Source organism: Chenopodium quinoa, unplaced genomic scaffold (genome assembly GCF_001683475.1).
Source record: "Chenopodium quinoa cultivar QQ74 unplaced genomic scaffold, ASM168347v1, whole genome shotgun sequence".
Classification (NCBI taxonomy): Eukaryota; Viridiplantae; Streptophyta; class Magnoliopsida; order Caryophyllales; family Amaranthaceae; genus Chenopodium; species Chenopodium quinoa.
Window position 1 is genome coordinate 2,571,095 of NW_018743252.1, and position 6,127 is coordinate 2,577,221.

Here is a 6,127-nt window from a genome sequence, read left to right on the forward strand (position 1 = left end):
ATAGAAAGGAACAAAGTTACAATGTTGGAGACTTGGTATGGTTACATTTGAGGAAGGAAAGATTTCCAGGAAAACGCAATAATAAGTTAATGCCTAGAAGTGAAGGTCCTTTCAAGATTGTTGAGAAGATCAATGACAATGCTTATAAGTTGGAACTTCCGGGAGAGTATGGAGTTAGTGCTACATTCAATGTTGGTGATTTAGCTAAGTACATTCCTGATGAAGAACTTCGTGATTTGAAGACAAATTCTTTCGAAGAAGAGGAGATGATGCAAGTCTAAGCATGGAGAACTTCGAAGATTTGCTTATCATGCATCAAGATAGCTTGTCTCTAATAAACATTGATTCAAATTACCAAGCATTGCATGGATACTTTCTTGGATATCAAAGCAAAGCTACGGTTTGCTTGGTGGCATTTCTTGGAGTCTAAAACTACTTTCTTTAATCTTCTTTACTGAGATTTTGTTTACAAGTTTTTACCTTTCACTTGAAAAGGTTTTTCTTGGTTCAAGTATTAGGATCTTTAATCTTTTTATTAGTTTCTTTAAATTAGGAAGTAGTTAGTTTCGGTTTCTTTAATTAGTTAGTGTTAACTGATTTTAGGCGTGTGGTCTTTCTTGGTGAGCAAGCTTGTTAAGGTTGTTAGGATTTGGGTTTTTTTTAGGAAACTAAACAAATCTTATCCAAGAATTTGATTAGTTGTAAAACCGTGTGTTTGCTTGCTTGCTGTTCAAGTCGGATTTAGAAGTCTAGTTTGATTAGGATTGAATTAGGGAATTGTCCTAATCTTCCTAGGAGAGTCTAGCTTATAAATAGGCTTGTAAACACACGAATTAATCAGATTATTATGCATTGTTTTTGAGTTTAAACACTTAAGTTTTAATTGATGAAGATCAATTGTTGTTTTGCTTGTTTTAGTTTAAAACATTCGTTTAGGTTGATTAATTAGGTGGATTCTTAGCTAATTAATCTTGATTCTTGTTTAATTTTTGGTGGATTTTCCTGTATAAAATTAGGCTTGATTCAACTATCCTTATGATTCTTAATTTTCGAATTATAATTCACATCATCTTGGTATCAGAGCCAGGTTTGCACAGGTTCAGTTAAAAATAAAATGGGAACGATAGGCTTAGAATTTTTGGGTTTTTCTTTTTGAATTGGACTTTAAAATAATCCATCTATCACCATATAAAATTTCGTAACGTTTGGTTAAGTAACGCGCCCTACACAGCCTCAAACATTTGATGTTAGTGCACTGATTTGCGGTTGGTAGTCCGGTTTTGGTTTGCTTTAATATTCCTTCAAGATTCAATCTTTTAATCATGATTTTTGCATAAACTAACTTGGTTTGTGTGGAAATAATGAGTGAATAAGAGGTTCTAAAATTTCCAAGGGATTTAACCTTAGAACAAGCTCAAAATCTTAGAAGAGATAGACAAATCAACGAGTTGGCAGCAAGATTGGAGGAGGTATTGCAAAGACTTGATACTCGTGATAGGTCTTCTTCAAAGAAGGGTAATTCTAACCCTAATTCTAGTTCAGGTGAGAAAGAACGACCAAGGATAAACCCTAGGAGATCACGAAAGAATTATTCATCAAGTGATGAATCACCAAGACCTAGGAGAAGGGATAGACCGAAGGATGATGATAGGAACCTTAAACTAGATCTTCCCGAATTCAATGGGTGTATGAATGAACCAGAGAAGTATTTTGAATGGATTAGAAGAGCCAAAACACTCTCTGATTACAAGGAGTATGATGAGAGGAAAAGGTGCAAGATAGCCGAATTAAAACTAACTGGATATGCAAGTCTTTGGTATGATAATTTGAAGAAGAAGAGGCGTAAGGAGGGGCGTGACAAAATCACAACTTGGGAGAACTCAAGAAGCACATGAAAAGGAGGTTCATACCTAGTGATTATATTCAAGATATTTACCTTAAGATGCAAACTTTTAAACAAAATTCTATGACTGTTGAGAATTATATTGTTGAACTTGAAAAGTTATGCATGCTATGTGGTTTAGAAGAGATTGTTGAACATAAGATTGCTCGTTTTATTTTGGGATTGAATGACAATATTGTTGAAAGGGTCGAATTACAACAATATTGGTCCTTTGAGGATGTTTGCAAGGTAGCTATAAAAGTTGAGAAACAATTAAAGGGGTAAAAGGGCTCGTTCACTAAGCCTTTTGTAAAAAGGTTCTCGAAACCTTTCGAGAAAGTTAGTGTGGAAAAAGGTGGTTCTAGTTCGAATTACAAGGAGACAAAGCCTAAATTCGAGCCTCCTAAGAAGTTTGTGGAAGAAAGGAAGTGCTTCAAGTGTGGTAGTGTTGGTCACATTGCAAGTAGTTTTCCATCTAAAAGGGTAATGACTGCCCAAGAATGGGAACAAGATCAAGCTAAGTTGAGCAAGGTAGTGACGGTGAAAAGGATGAAGAAAACTTTGAAGAAGAGGAGGAACACATGGAAGAAATTGATCCCGAGACTCGTGGTCAAAGTTTGGTCCTAAGGAGAGCACTACACTCAAAACCTATATCTATTGAAGGCAATCAAAGGGAGAAAATCTTTCTCACGAGATGCAAGGTGCAGTGGAAGATAGGTTGTGTGATATGATAATAGACACGGGTAGCTGCACTAATGTAGTGTCTACTACTTTGGTAGATAAATTGAAGTGGCCAATTACCGAGCATCCAAATCCTTACTAGCTTCATTGGCTCAATAATTCGAGTGATGTCAAGGTGAATAAACAAGCCCTAATTTCCTTTTCAATTGGTAAGTTTCATGACAAATTTTTGTGTGATGTTTTCCCCATGGATGCATGTCATATTCTATTAGGCCGTCCTTGGAAATATGATAGATTTGTGAAACTCGATGGAAAGACTAATGTGTATGTTGTGAGAAAAGGAGAAAAAGAGAAGTCGGTTGCTTTAAAACCTTTGATAAGCAATAAACCTTCTATTACTACTTCTAATTCTAAGAGTTCTTACTTGATTAGTGAGAGAGAAGTGGAGAAAGAAATCGGCAACAATAATATGGTGTATATACTTGTTTATAATGAGTTTTGAATTAAGAAGGATGAACAACTCAAGAGGCCGGTTGAATTGGAAGCTATTTTGAGAGAGTTCAAGGATGTGTTTCCTGACGAATTACCTCCGGGACTACCTCCTATTCGTGGGATAGAGCATCAAATTGACTTGATTCCGGGAGCATCATTACCTAACAAAGAAGCTTATAGAAGTAATCCAGAAGAGACAAAAGAGATGCAAAGGCAAATTGAGGAACTTATGACAAGAGGGTATGTGAGAGAGAGCATGAGTCCTTGTGCGTGCCCAAACTACTTGTTCCACAGAAGGATGGAAGTTGGCGCATGTGCATTGATAGTAGAAGTGTGAACAACATCACAATCAAGTATCGTTTTCCTATTCCAAGATTGGATGACTTACTTGATGAGTTACATGGCTCGAAATTGTTCTCAAAAATTGATCTTATGAGTGGATATCATCAAATTCGAATGAGAGAAGGAGATGAGTGGAAAACCGCATTAAAGACTAAGCTGGGGTTGTATGAATGGTTGGTGATGCCGTTTGGTCTTACTAATGCACCTAGCACATTCATGAGGTTGATGCATGGGGTACTTAAACCTTTCCTTGGTAAACTTGTTGTTGTTTACTTAGATTATATTTTGATATACTCAAAAAACTTACATGACCATCTAACTCATCTCAAAAGTGTGTTTGAAGTATTGAGGGAAAAGAAACTCCATGCTAAACTTGAAAAATGCTATTTCTTAATGCCTAGTGTTACTTTTCTTGGTTATGTCGTGTCTAAAATGGGGTATCCATGGATAAATCGAAGGTAGAAGCAATTAAAACTTGGCGTATTCCAACTAATATAAGTGAGGTAAGATCTTTTCATGGCTTAGCCTCGTTTTATAGAAGATTTGTGAAGAATTTCTCTGGTGTTGTGGCACTTATGACCGAATGCTTGAATAAAGAAAAGGGTAAGTTCGAGTGGACTAAAGAGGCTCAAAGTGCAATTGAGTTGATTAAAAGAAAGCTATGTGAAGCGCCTATACTTGCTTTACCAGATTTCTCAACTCCTTTTGAAGTTGAAACAGATGCTAGTGGAGTTGGAATTGGAGCAGTTCTACTCCAAAAAAAGCAACCTATTGCATACTTTAGTCAGAAATTGGGAGGAGCTCGTTTGAACTACTCTACTTATGATAAAGAGTTCTATGCTATTGTTAGAGCTTTAGATCATTGGAGTCATTATCTCCAACCTAATCATTTTTTATTGCATTCTAATCATGGGGCATTGAAGTACATACATGGACAGCAAAATCTCAATCCTAGACATGCTAAGTGGGTTGAATTTTTGCAATCATTTAATTTTTCTTCTAAGTACAAAGAAGGAAAATCGAATGTGGTAGTAGATGCACTTTCTAGGAGATATACTTTGCTTGGAATTCTCAATTGCAAGTTACAAGGGTGATGATGATTTTTCTACACTTGTTGAAGAGTGTTCTAAGGGAGTCGTGGGTTCTTACTTGCTACAAGATGGTTTTCTTTTCAGAGGGAATCAACTTTGTCTTCCTAAGTGTTCTATTCGAGAGCTAGTGGTTAGAGAAGCTCATGGAAGTGGAATTGCTGGTCACTTTGGCATTTCAAAGACTTTAAATATGTTACAAGAACACTTCCATTGGCCTAAGATGCTTGCGGATGTGCAATTAGTAGTATCTAGATGTGCAACTTGTCAAAAGGCAAAGGCTACTTTTCATCAAGGCTTGTATACACCTCTACCTAATCCAGATTCACCATAGGAGGATGTATCTATGGATTTTATGTGGGATTGCCGAGAACACAAAGGGGGAAAGACTCAATCACGATTTTTGTGGATCGATTTTTTAAAATGGCTCACTTTATTCCTTGCCACAAAGTGGATGATGCTATGAAGGTTGCGGTTTAAAATACAAAGAAATTGTTAGACTATGGAATTCCGAATATTATTGTGAGTGATCGTGATACAAAGTTCATAAGTTTCTTTTGGAAATCTCTATGGATGCTTGTGGGAACTAAGTTACTTTTCAGTACATCTTATCATTCACAAAGTGACAGACAAACCGAGGTTACTAATCGTACTCTTGGTGTCCTTTTGCGTGGCCTAGTGAGTAAGACACAAAAAGATTGGGACATTTAATTACCTCATGCGGAGTTTGCTTATAATAGATCACCTACATATGCTACCATATATAGTCCTTTTGAGGTAGTTTATGGAGTGAATCCGAAACTTCTTATTGATCTTGTTCCAATGCCTAAGGGTGACTTGATACACAAAGATGTCGAGTCTAAGTTGAAGAGTATGCTGAAATTACACGCTCAAGTTCGAACAAGAATTGAAAAAGTGAATGACATGTATAAGGCAAGAGCAAACAAGCATAGAAAGCAACAAAGTTACAATATTGGAGACTTGGTATGGTTACATTTAAGGAAGGAAAGCTTTCCAGAAAAACGCAATAATAAGTTGATGCCTAGAAGTGAAGGTCCTTTCAAGATTGTTGAGAAGATCAATGACAATGCCTATAAGTTGGAACTTCCTGGAGAGTATGGAGTTAGTGCTACATTCAATGTTGGTGATTTAGCTAAGTACAATCCTGATGAAGAACTTCGTGATTTGAGGACAAATTCTTTTGAAGAAGAGGAGGATGATGCAAGTCTAAGCTTGGAGAACTTCGAAGATTTGCTTATCATGCATCAAGATAGCTTGTCTCTAATAAACATTGATTCATATTACCAAGCATTGCATGGACACTTTCTTGGATATCAAAGCAAAGCTATGGTTTGCTTGGTGGCATTTCTTGGAGTCTAAAACTACTTTCTTTAATCTTCTTTACTTAGATTTTGCTTACAAGTTTTTACCTTTCACTTGAAAGGGTTTTTCTTGGTTCAAGCATTAGGATCTTTAATTTTTTTATTAGTGTCTTTAAATTATTAGGAAGTATTAGTTTCGGTTTCTTTAATTAGTTAGTGTTAACTGATTTTAGGCGTGTAGTCTATCTTGGTGAGCAAGCTTGTTAAGGTTGTTAGGATTTGGTTTGTTTTAGGAAACTAAACAAATCTTATCCAAGAGT